Genomic DNA, 12,513 nt, shown 5'->3' with positions numbered 1-12,513 from the left:
TAGAGGCAGGTGCACAGAAACGTGAACAGGAGAAGAAGGGTGAAGGAAAGGAAACGTGACAGGGAGGAGAAAGGGAAGATGAAAGAGAGGGATTAGAAAGATGAGAAGAGAAATGTCTGGTAGAGTATGAAGGGATAAACAGAGAGATGAGGGGATGAAAAGGGTGAAGATGAAAGGAAAAGTATAAGTAAAAGTAAGATGATGAAAAGAAAGAAAAGAGAAAAGATAGGAAGAAATAAGAAATGGTAGGAATTAAGGAAGAGAGAGGGAAAGAAAGAGAAAGATAGGGAGTAGAAAAGAAAGCAAGGAAGAGAAAGAAGTAGAGGGAATTGAAGAAAATGAAGAAGGAAGAGAAGGAGGGTAAGATAATAAAAAAAAGCAAAGAAAGGAAGGGAAACTCAACTCTAACCTATAAAGTAAGACACTGTAAACTAAACAACGCCTTTCACACACACACACACACACACACACACACACACACACACACACACACACACACACATAACCACAACTTCCTCCCGCCCTTTAAATTTCTCACGAGAGGCTTTTAATAACAATTCTTCTCTCGTCTAGTCATAAAGAACTGAGTGTCTCATCTTAGTTCGTCCCTGCGTGTCACTTCCTAAGAATTTCCTGTCTTTATTCAGTGTGCGTCGGGGAGCAAGAATGGGGTGCTGGGTGGAGGGTAGGGGGGTATGCGCGGGGGGTTCCTTCAAACTGATCTCCCCCTGAAGGTTAAGTGGACATAACACATTATTGTCTTCTAAGGTGCATTGGATAAACACGTGATATTTTTTTTTTTTTTTTTTTTTAGGATAGGTGGGATGGGGCTGGGGATGGGTGGGGATGGTGAGGGTGGGTGGGTGTTTTAGTGTAGTGACTGGCTGTTTGTCTAGTCTTGTCTTGTTTGGTTTAGTCTTCTCTGGCTCTCTCTCTCTCTCTCTGATTTTGCTTATGTTTTCTTATTTTCTTGGTACATTGCTTACATAAATGATTGAACTCACTGGAAATCTAAAATATGTTACAACTTCATGCATATGTGTGTATAATTACGTCTCTCTCTCTCACACAACAATTGTCACAGGAAGCCATAAAAACCACTGGTATTCTGGTCCACACATCCTTTCGATAGATAAAGTGTTGCCAGTTATATTATTTTCCATCTCTCCCTCCCCCCCCCCTCCCGAGCTCTTCCGTTCTTCGTCGTCATTTGAACTCTCCGTCCCGCTTGACACATCCTTCCTCCGCCGCGTGTACAGAGGAACTGAGGCCGACAACACAGCTTTGATCCCAGAAGTTTAAGGTCACTCCGTACATTTGCACTGAGTTTGTCTTTACTTAGTCTCTCTCTCTCTCTCTCTCTCTCTCTCTCTCTCTCTCTCTCTCTCTCTGGTTAATAGTAAAGGGAGTGGAATATTGCGCTAATTCTTTTTATTTTCTTGTTTTTTTTTATTATAATGTTCAGTTTTAATGATTTCTATGAGTGGGAATATAATTGCTTAGAGTGACTGATTGTGTATAAAGTCGTGTTCTGTAATCAGTTTGGGTGTTCTTAACCTCTTCAGTACCATGACGCGTTTGCATATTCGTTCTGATTACTATTTGGTGATTTTATACAGCTTCAGAAACTTATGTGGGGGATTTAAACAATGAAGACTCTGCCCATTAATCTTGTGACCTCCTTAGACCCTTGCTGATGTAAACAGAATCAACTAATCATACCAACAATTCATGATAAAGTAGAGCCTGAAATAAAGATTGAGTAACTGAAACCTCTTACTGCCTTGTAATCTTAATTTTGCTCCATAAAGTCATCTAGTGTTACTCAATGGGGAGAGAAGGAGAGAGGGTGATAGAAGGGAGAGAAAGAGAGAGGATGGTAGAAGGGAGAGAAAGAGAAAGAGAGGGTGGGAGAGATGGGAGAGAAAGAGCAAGGATGGGAGAGAAAGAGAGGGTGGGAGAGATGGGAGAGAAAGAGAGAGTGGAAGAGATTTAAGAGAAAGAGAGACAATTGTAGAAGAAGGAGAGAAAGAAAGAGAGAGAGAATAAGTGTGTGAGTGTGCGTTAGTGTGTGGTGGTGGGAGGGAGGTATAAGGTGACAGGTGTGTGGCTGTGGATGAATGGAAGGTGTGTTAGGATATGATTTGCTTTGTGTGGATGGAGGTAGGCAAGGCAGTGAGAATGAGTGACAGTGTGTGGATGGTTGGGTGGCTAGCTGGATGGATGGATGGACGGATGAATGGCTGGGTGGAGGGCAGGTGTGTTGGAGATGGTCAGGTGAGTAGAGAGTACTTTCCCTTCACTGATACTTGTGATGCGTAACGACTGACTCTCTCTCTCTCTCTCTCTCTCTCTCTCTCTCTCTCTCTCTCTCTCTCTCTCTCTCTCTCTCTCTCTCTCTCCACGGTATTACAATTCGTCGAAGCTCTGTGGCAACTCAGATTGAATAACCGCGATGAATAACACAAGACTCAGCTGGGTATTGTGACACGACCGCTGGGTACCCGCTGTACCGGTGAGTCAGGTACTGGGAGGTACTGGGAGGCGCTGTCCGGGGAGGCACATACCGGGGTTCACTTTGAGGTTAATTTTGAGGTTTCGAAATTATGTTCTGACATGTTTTTATAGTGTTCTGGTTGGGTGTGTAATGTTTTCTGTATTAGTAGTAGTTGTAGGAGGAGGACGAGGAGGAAGAGGAGGAAGCGAAGAAGGAGGAGGACGACGAGAACAAGGACGAGGAGGAGGACGAAGAAGAGGAAGAGAAGGAGAAGGATTAATTGTAGTAGTAGTAGTAGTAAAAGCTTCCCCTTCTGCATTAAAAAAGAAAAAAAAAATAATACAGAAACTAAAAGGCCATTTTCTTACAAGCATATGAAATTGAAAGCTACTGAAGACTCTACTTACACATGTCTTCAATTTTTCCGTATATTTTTTTGCCTTCCTGTGGCTTTCCAAGATTTCCAGTTCTTGTTACCCAGCGGAAAACCTGTGAAGAAGCTTAGCGCCTTATGACCTTGGTGGTGTGGCGCTAAGGAGAAAACAGTGCGGGAGATAGGAGGCAAGAAGTATGTAACGTGTAGCTCAGTGTTGTGTGCTTCAATGATGTCACTGTGTCTGGGATGTCTCTGTTTCTTCTTTTCCTTCTTCTTTGTCTTGTTTGTTTCTATTTTCCTTCGGTTCTTACTTTTCCTTGTTTCTATCATCTTTCTGTTCCTTGTTTTCCATCTTTTTTTCTTTCTTGTTTGTTTTATCTTCCTTCTGTTCTTACTTTTCCTTGTTTCTATATTCCTTCTCTTCCTCCTTTTCCTTCATTTTTGTCTTGTTTGTTTCTGTCTTCCTTCTGTTCTTCCTTTTCCTCCATCATTTCATCTTTCTTTTTTTCCTTTTCTTTTAATGTTTTTGTTCCTACTTTTCCTCCTTCATCACGTCTTTCGTTACATATTTTTCTCTTTGCCCTCTTACCACAGCTATTTCAAACGCAACAGAGATTTCCTGCCAACAACGTAGAAATCTTGTTAATCTGTTGCTAGAAGCCTTTTCAGTAGGAAGAAGCATTTATACCACGAGTTTTTGGTGTGATTGTACGGATTTATTTACATTTGAAAGGGTCTATAGAGGTCAGAAGATTAATGGTCAGAGTCTTCATTATTCTATTAACCATATAAGTTTCTGAAGCTGTATAGAATCACCAAATAGTAAGCAGAATGAATATGGAAACGCGTCGTGGTACTGAAGGGGTTAAAAACACAATGAGAAACACGTGTCACTTCAACTAGAGCATTTTGAGAGTAGAGAACGTGTGGTAACGAATTGCATAACCCCTTCAGTACTAGGACGCAATTTTACCTTGAGCTTTGGGTACGATTAGATGCTTTTATTGATATTTAGGAAGAGTCTATGGAGGTCAGATGATTAGTGGCCACAGTCTTCACTATTTTAATCACCCACATAAGTTTCTGAAGCTGTATAAAATCGCGTCATGGTGCTGAAGGGGTCTTGAGTACAGGCTTGAGTCGCGAAAGTAAACGTGACAGATCCCCACTAGTGAGTCCTGCGGCGGGAGAAAGTAGAAAACCCCGTGGCTGACACTTCGGCAGGGAGGAGGAGGAGGAGGAGGAGGGGGAGGGGGAGAGGTGGATCAGGAAGGTGAGGGGTGGGGAGGTAGAGGGGGTAATGTGCATGTGGGGAATACAGATGAGGGGGTGATGGAGGGGAGACTGTTGCTTAATCCATGGCCGAATGCCGCTCACTATTCACAACCAAGAGGTGTTCACGTGTTCACATGCACACTTCACCCCCCCATCCTCCCCTCCCTACTACTCATAACCACCCCCTCTCCCATCCACCTCTCTCCTCCTACGTGACTCTTTAACTTCTCACTGAAACGATCGGAAAGGGATGAGGAATAAGCTTAAGTGTTTTTTTTGTTCTTTTTTTCCCTTCTTTTAAACTTTACTTTTTGTCAGTGTTACCGCCTCAGTGCACCGCGTCCCTCAAGCCTCGCCAGTTTACCGACGCCATGCCAGACGCCGTATTTTTAAACATCTCAGCGTCTTATCCCGCCGACTTGCAGTTTCGTCGGGTTCTGGTGCAAGTCAGGGCGTTTAAAGTCTGTCCGTGATTCTGCTGATGGTTTAACTACGACTCTGCTTGAAAGAACACATGTCGGGTGCAACAGCTCGGATCACGACACACACACACACCTCGGAACTTGATTGATTAGTTAGGTTAGGTTAGGTTAGGGTAAGTTAAGTTAGGTTTACAAGTCTGTCTGTGTTCTAGTGAGGACTTTACATGATTACCTGGAAAAAACACTCTTTGAAATATGACCAATTATATAAGTTAGGCTAGGTTGGGTTAAGGTTAAGTTTAAAAGTCTGTCATTGGTTCTAGTGATAGTTGAACAAGATATCTACATGATCAACTGGAAGAAACACACTCCAGTTTAACGAGATCTCTACAATATCACTTGGAAAAATACCCTTCATATCAATTAGGTTAGGTTAGGTTAGTTTAAGTTAGGTTAAGTTCACGAGCATGCCTATAACTCCAGTGGTGGTGTAGCAAGGAAAGCACCACATGGATAAACAACCACAAACACCTGACTAATCTCCGTGGTGGCCTTTGACACCAATACCAGCGAGGGAACAAAGTGAAACAGTGGCCTTGACTCATGAGGGACAAGAGGTCAGCTGCGGTTCATGTTTCCTTTGTGTTCCTTTGTATCACTGTGTGTTGCTTTGTATGCCCCTAACCAGATCAGCAATCGACACACACACACACACACACACACGTACTGTCTTCTATGTATGTATGTTGTCATCCCGTCCTCTGATAAGAATTAGGATGTTGAGTGAAGGCCTTTCCGTCACACTCTCGGTGCACGTGGCGGGGCGAGGCGGGGCGGGGTGCTACAAGACTGTCAAGGACCTCAGGTGTGCAGAGAAGCTCCCACTCAATTATTGTACCTGACTGTGTTCCCATGGCGACCTTCCCTTTAGTTTCCTGTTCCTGACTGAGCCCATCACTCCTCGCCCTCCATGAACTTTGCCGCGCCTCTCTTTTACCTCTCTTACTTTCGTGCAACCTATCACAAACTGTCCATTATCTTTAAATTCTTGCTTGAAGTTAGGCGGAGCTTATCGCAAACTCCACTAACTATCTCAATTATACACCTCCTTAACATACCTCAACGCAAACACTTCTATCTCACATCTTTTATCTTATCACATTTTGTTCTTACTGTCTCTTATCTCCTAATATCACATACCTCATCACAAACAATCTTATTTTAGTCTTGCTTATCACAAACAATCTCTTACGTTACATCTCTCTCAAGATAAGATACTACATCACATCACATGGTAATCAGTGTCTCTCAATGCTTATAGATTAGATTAGTGCAGCTTATCACAAACACTACCCTGCATATCACAGCTTCGTAAGAACTAATCAATTTGTCTGTTTCTCTTCCATGAGACACGAAGCAGATCTGACACAGGTTACCAAGTGTTTAAGCTCACACCCTCAGCCTCACGTTGCCTCATTCACCCAGGCCTGTATTGGGAAACGCTTTGCTATCTCACCATCACTGCTTTCCAAAGGCTTCAGTTGAATTTACTTGTGTTTTAAGTTGTTTTTTTTTCATGATTCTGGCGATAGATTGGCAAGATTTCTAGTTCGTTAAAGGAGAAACTGTCTTGAAAACTCGGTTAGTTGTCTCTGTACCCTTGAAAAACTTGTAGTGATAGAAGAAGGCGTTTCTGAACACAAGACGTCAAGTAGAAGATCGAAACAAGGAGCTATTCGACCCTGGCCAGTGCATGAAGCAACGCCCACAACCCCAAGGACACTGCATGCTCCCCTTTAGGACGCTCCATATGCTGCGACCTCACCTTTCTGCCTTCCCATGACCCAAGACCTACGTAACCATGCCGCTGTTTAGAATCCATCGGTCTTCACTGCTTATTGGTCGCCAGGATTTGTGGGATTGCTAGACATTTGGGACAGGAAAGGAATGGTAGACGCAGTTGCAGTGGGGAACGAAGGCAGCATTGTGACTTTTAATTTATTGAACGCTTGGACTCAGATTTTGTGAGGTTAGGTTACGTATCAGCTTGTCTAAGTACTTAAGATCGAGGGAAGAGAATGAAAGACACAAGACAAGGTGTAAATTAAGTGTAGAAACATTTTGCTCTGCTTTAGACTCAATACTGTACATATCTTGGGAGCAGGCTTACGTCAGGTTAGGTTAGATAAGGTGTCAGTGGATATGAGGGCCCGAGATTGAAGGAAGGGAAGAGAAGGGAAGACAAGACGCAAAAGAGAGGGAGTGAATGCAGCATACTCGGCTTCTAATCCAAGACTGTTCCTATCTTGGGCAGAGCATGAATGGTCCTTACTCTGAGCTGGCAATGGCATCGATCAAGGGCCAGGAAGGGGTGAGAGGGAGGCAAGAGAGGCAGCATTTGGCAGGTGCGTGGCATCCTCAGCCGAGCAGCCGCTGTGCACGTGATCACCGGCCCAAGGTAAACGCGGCCGCCTCGCTCACCTGTTTTGCACCTCACCTTGGTGGTCTGAGTTTCATTGGAGTTTGTAAAGTACCGGCGCTTTCTATTGCCACGTGGATGTGAGGAAACGATGAGTAAAGGATGAATGCACCACCAGACCACGAGCAAATGCCACGATCATGCTTAATTTGTGTGGTTTCAGTTTCGTTTCGTGTTTCTATTTGAACAGCCCTTTCTGTCTCCGCGTGGATGTCTGGAAATGAGTACCTGATGAATGAATAATGTAGAGATGGTGAAGCGACAAGGAAGTAACGAGATCATGCTTCACTTCAAGTTTGAGTTTCGTGTTTGTGCTGAACTCGCTTGCTGTTTCACTTTGAGCATAAGGAACAGATGAATGTGACGAATAACACAGAAACGACATACTGACAACCCATTTCACTTCGCTGTATTTAAGAACAGACTCTTCCCAATAACACACAAAACATCAAGAAACACAAAAGCAACAAGACCAACACCAGTCATCACCAATGCATCCCGGTGGTGTTGCGTTGCAGGTACGGCAGAGAGGCTGAGATGCTAAGATGCGTACCCTCCATCCCAACACTCAGGCTCACCTCTACACACTCACCACTACACCTCTTACTCACCTCCATCGTGCCGGTGTCGGGGCGTCTCCTCGTATCAACTCTAGCTGTGTCGGTAAAGGAGTGGCAGCAGGCGCGGAAGTTGGTGCCGTTGGGCTAACCTGTTGCTCCTTACCACACAAGGCTCGGTTGTTCTAAACGCTCAAATGTTCAACCACAGCGCGACTAGCGAACGTAACCGTCACGGGGACTCACGAACTGAAACTCCCGCTAAACACTGAGGAACAGATAGACTTCTTGGCTTTCCTGGGAACGAGGAACCCGGATGACTGTGGAGAGTAGAATGCGTTGAGGCTCAGTCAGAGGCGTGAGGTGGGCGCTCCTCTCACCACTACAGCTGAAGCCTGACTGAGGGAGAAAGGCCACCCAGAGCACCACAACAACACACACACAGAGGCGACCACATGTGCTGGGGGGTAGTGGGTGTGTTGGGGAGGAGCCAGGCATGGGGGTAATAGGAGACTGAGTACAAGGGGGTGTAGGGGATGCGGCGTCACTCCTGGCTATGGGTAGATCTTTGTGTGCAAGTCCTCCATGTAAGGAAACAATTGACTGTGTAATTCCTAGAAACACATGACGGGGAAACTTGAGGGAAAACTTGTGTGTTAAGGGGGCGCTGTTTAAAGGAAAAACACTCATTGGAAACAGTCAAAGCTGGGTGTATTTTTGCCACGTTGCATTGGGGTCCTCTGGGGGCGTAGGGTGTGACGGTGTGGGGTGTGGAGTGTGGGATGTGGGATTTGCCAGCCAGCCCGCCCGGCGCCCACCACACGCCCCCCCATCCCTCCTGCCCGCCCGTCTGCCAGCCTCCAGGAACTGATCATGCTACTCTGTGCTAATGTGTGTGCTGGAATTTGGTGAAGGTGATTGTTGTTTGTAAAGCTTTTTTTTTCTATTTTCTTTTTCTTTTTTTGGGAGGTTCTTTTGTCAGTATGGAGAGGGAAGATTGACTGACTGATGAACGAATGACTGACTGTCTGACTGACTGACTGAATGAATGAATGAATGAATGATTAAGTGATTGATTGATTGACTGACTGACTGAATGAATGAATGAATGATTAAGTGATTGATAGACTGACTGACTGACTGACTGATTGACTGAATGATTAAGTGATTGATTGATTGATTGACTGACTGACTGACTGACTGAATGAATGAATGAATGAATAAATGATTAAGTGATTGATTGACTGACTGACTGACTGACCGACCGACCGACCGACCGACCGACTGAATGACTGACTGACTGAATGAATAAATGAATAACGGAATGATTAAGTGACTAACTGACAGACCGACCGACTTACTGAGTTCAGGGCAAAGGAAGATAGAAATACAAAAGCAGGTATGGATTTGCAGAGCTGACCAAATAACTTCACTTGTATCATGTTATAATTAAAAGAACAATTGAAATGTTAAGGCAGGTGGTAAATTAATCCCAAGGTAATCTAATACAAGGGACATAACAAAGGTGACATGCAAAATCCAGGATAGGACGAGGAATAATGAGGTAAAGGTCGGCATTATTCGTATTCTGAAACGCTTTGCTCTCACCACGACTATTTTTGAAGACCACAGAGATAATTAGGGAGGTTTTTCAAGAGTGTTTCTCCAGTTAACCTCTTCAGCACTGGGACGCATTTTTACCACGAGTTTTTGTGTACGATTAGATCATTTTATTGACATTTTTGTTGGAGGTCAGAAGATTAATGGCCACAGTCTTCACTATTTTAATCCTCCGCATGAGTTTCTGAAGCTGTATAAAATCATTAGATAATAAGCAAAATGAATATGGAAACGCGTCATGGTACTGAAGAGGTTAATAACGGAGAAATGTTGTCACTCTTCCTCTAGAACCGTAAAAACACCTTAAAAAGTATTAGTATATTTAGATAAAGCCTTTTGAAATAATAATAGTGAAGACTGTGGCCATTAATATTCTGACCTCCATAATGTCAATAAAATGGTCTAAAAATATACAAAACTGTAGGGAAATAAAGATAAATAATACATAGGAAGGAAGTTGAAGTTATGAAGTTGAGTTGTTGAAATTATGAAGTTGAGTTGTTGAAGTTATGAAGTTGAGTTGTTGAAGTTATGAAGTTGAGTTGTTGAAGTTGAGTTGTTGAAGTTATGAAGTTGAGTTGTTGAAGTTATGAAGTTGAGTTGTTGAAGTTATGAAGTTGAGTTGTTGAAGTTATGAAGTTGAGTTGTTGAAGTTATGAAGTTGAGTTGTTGAAGTTATGAAGTTGAGTTTGTTGAAGTTATGAAGTTGAGTTGTTGAAGTTATGAAGTTGAGTTTGTTGAAGTTATGAAGTTGAGTTTGTTGAAGTTATGAAGTTGAGTTGTTGAAGTTATGAAATTGAGTTGTTGAAGTTATGAAGTTGAGTTGTTGAAGTTATGAAGTTGAGTTTGTTGAAGTTATGAAGTTGAGTTTGTTGAAGTTATGAAGTTGAGTTGTTGAAGTTATGAAATTGAGTTGTTGAAGTTATGAAGTTGAGTTGTTGAAGTTATGAAGTTGAGTTTGTTGAAGTTATGAAGTTGAGTTGTTGAAGTTATGAAGTTGAGTTGTTGAAGTTATGAAGTTGAGTTGTTGAAGTTATGAAGTTGAGTTGTTGAAGTTATGAAGTTGAGTTGTTGAAGTTGAGTTGTTGAAGTTATGAAGTTGGGTTGTTGAAGTTATGAAGTTGGGTTGTTGAAGTTATGAAGTTGAGTTGTTGAAGTTATGAAGTTGAGTTGTTGAAGTTATGAAGTTGAGTTGCTGAAGTTATGAAGTTGAGTTGTTGAAGTTATGAAGTTGAGTTGTTGAAGTTGAGTTGTTGAAGTTATGAAGTTGAGTTGTTGAAGTTGAGTTGTTGAAGTTATGAAGTTGAGTTGTTGAAGTTATGAAGTTGAGTTTTTGAAGTTATGAAGTTGAGTTTTTGAAGTTATGAAGTTGGATTGTTGAAGTTATGAAGTTGAATTGTAGATGGATGGACTCAGAATTCAGGTTGTTTGTTATGAGTAATTTGGAAGTTTTAAAAGAGTATTCGATAGATTAATTGATAGGATTGATAGGAAGAAATAGGTAGGTGTGTAGGATAAAGGGACTGCAGAGTGTAGGCCTATTCACTTGAAGCTTTTATTTCTCTCTCTCTCTCTCTCTCTCTCTCTCTCTCTCTCTCTCTCTCTCTCTCTCTCTCTCTCTCTCTCACCTGGTGGTCATGTTATACCTGCTCTGTGTCTCGCCATGCTCTTTTCTATCCTGTTCCTTTTTTTTTCTTCACCTGTCCACAGTTATTTCCGTCTGATTCACTAACTTCATGAAAAAAAAAGAAATGCGACTCAGCAAAGCAGTACGTGATCTTGAGTCTTGCTGTGTGTGTGTGTGTGTGTGAGAGAGAGAGAGAGAGAGAGAGAGAGAGAGAGAGAGAGAGAGAGAGAGAGAGAGAGATTTCAAGACATATACATCCCATTCTTTTTTTTTTTTTTTGACGAATTCCCTCGGACATACTCTGCTCGGGGACTGGCATGTAAGTAGGCCTTTTTTTTTTTTTTTTTTTGTTGTTTATTTTGTTGAATCGTTTGTGTTGCCCTTGGTCAGTTTTCCCCCTCTTACATAAATAAAAAGAAATAGAAAAACACTAACAACACTAATAAGACTAACAATACATAATGGTGGTTCTGAATTCCTAATATGAGACGTTAGCGAGATGAAATGCATTGAAGGAGGAAGTGATGGAGTGGGAGGGACAGAGGGGAAGGGGAGGGAATAGAGAGGGAGGGGGGAGTAGTGAGAGGTGTGTGTTATCAAGGGAAGGAGGGAGGGGGGTGACGCGCCCTGGTAGTGATCTCATCGATGGGCGTGGTGGAGGAGGCGTGGAAGGAAGGGGGGATGGTGTGCTTAGGGATGTCTCCACTGCGCACTGAAAGCACACACACACACGGTTTCTCTCTCTCTCTCTCTCTCTCTCTCTCTCTCTCTCTCTCTCTCTCTCTCTCTCTCACACACACACACACACACACACACACACACACACACACACACACACACACACACACACACACACACACACACACACACACACACACACATTTTCCTAACCAGATTATGAAGTAAAAGAAGGAGGAAGTTACACGCTAATTTTACCCTTACATACGAGGACATGAGAAGTGTGAGGTGGCGTGAGATGAGGATGATAAGGTGCGGGGTATGCGGGGTCATGAGGTGACGTGAGGGAGAACATGTGGGGTGAGTTAGGTTAGGTTAAGTTTAGTTAGACAAGTGGCGTTTGTAGGAAAGAATATTCAGGATGATGTTTTTAAGTCAATCACCACCCATGCACAGCTGTCTGTCTGTCTATATGTCTATCTGTCTGTCTGTCTGCCCGTCTGTGTGTCTGTCTGTCTGTCTGTCTGTCTGTGTTTTAGTCTGTGTGTTTGTCTGCGTTCCTCTACGTGTGTGTGTGTGTGTGTGTGTGTGTGTGTGTGTGTGTGTGTGTGTGTGTGTGTGTGTGTGTGTAATAATAATAATACACTGTTTATTCAGATGGTAGTACATATATAATGAAAATATACAATGAAGGATGGCGAGGAGGCTTAAGTTTAGTGTGTGTGTGTGTGTGTGTGTGTGTGTGTGTGTGTGTGCGTTAATGAGTGATGGTATAGATGTGAGTGCTTGAATTCTTGCCTCATATCTCCTGTTTTTTTTTTTTTTTTTTTTTTTTTACATTACAAGGGCACTGGCCAAGGGAAAACAGTGTTTGAAAAAAAATCCCGCTGGTTGCCAGGCCCTGTTTAGAGGAAAGTAGGAGAAAGAAAAAACAAAAAAAATCTAAAAGGAGGGTCCAGTTAACGTAAGAGGTGTCTTGACA

At 42.8% G+C, this 12,513-nt stretch overlaps 2 protein-coding genes across 3 annotated transcripts in view; one reads left to right on the top strand and one right to left on the bottom strand.

Moving 5' to 3' along the window:
• The window catches only part of LOC123508872 (E3 ubiquitin-protein ligase RNF19A-like), a 62,481-nt gene extending 54,456 nt beyond the window's left edge, over nucleotides 1-8,025 (bottom strand). Inside the window, exon 1 of one of the 2 annotated variants that reach the window (XM_045262856.1) lies at nucleotides 7,661-8,025. The gene's annotated coding sequence lies outside the window, so the exon portion shown is untranslated. The remainder of the gene's footprint in view (nucleotides 1-7,660) is intronic. The other variant, XM_045262860.1, reaches the window with a different exon arrangement.
• The window catches only part of LOC123508874 (corticotropin-releasing factor receptor 1-like), a 128,236-nt gene continuing 121,104 nt past the window's right edge, over nucleotides 5,382-12,513 (top strand). The window contains exon 1 of the mRNA XM_045262862.1: nucleotides 5,382-5,435. The gene's annotated coding sequence lies outside the window, so the exon portion shown is untranslated. The remainder of the gene's footprint in view (nucleotides 5,436-12,513) is intronic.

The sequence above is a fragment of the Portunus trituberculatus genome, chromosome 25 (assembly GCF_017591435.1).
Source record: "Portunus trituberculatus isolate SZX2019 chromosome 25, ASM1759143v1, whole genome shotgun sequence".
Classification (NCBI taxonomy): Eukaryota; Metazoa; Arthropoda; class Malacostraca; order Decapoda; family Portunidae; genus Portunus; species Portunus trituberculatus.
Note: the sequence above shows the minus strand (reverse complement) of the source record. Positions and strands in the feature narration are given on the sequence as shown.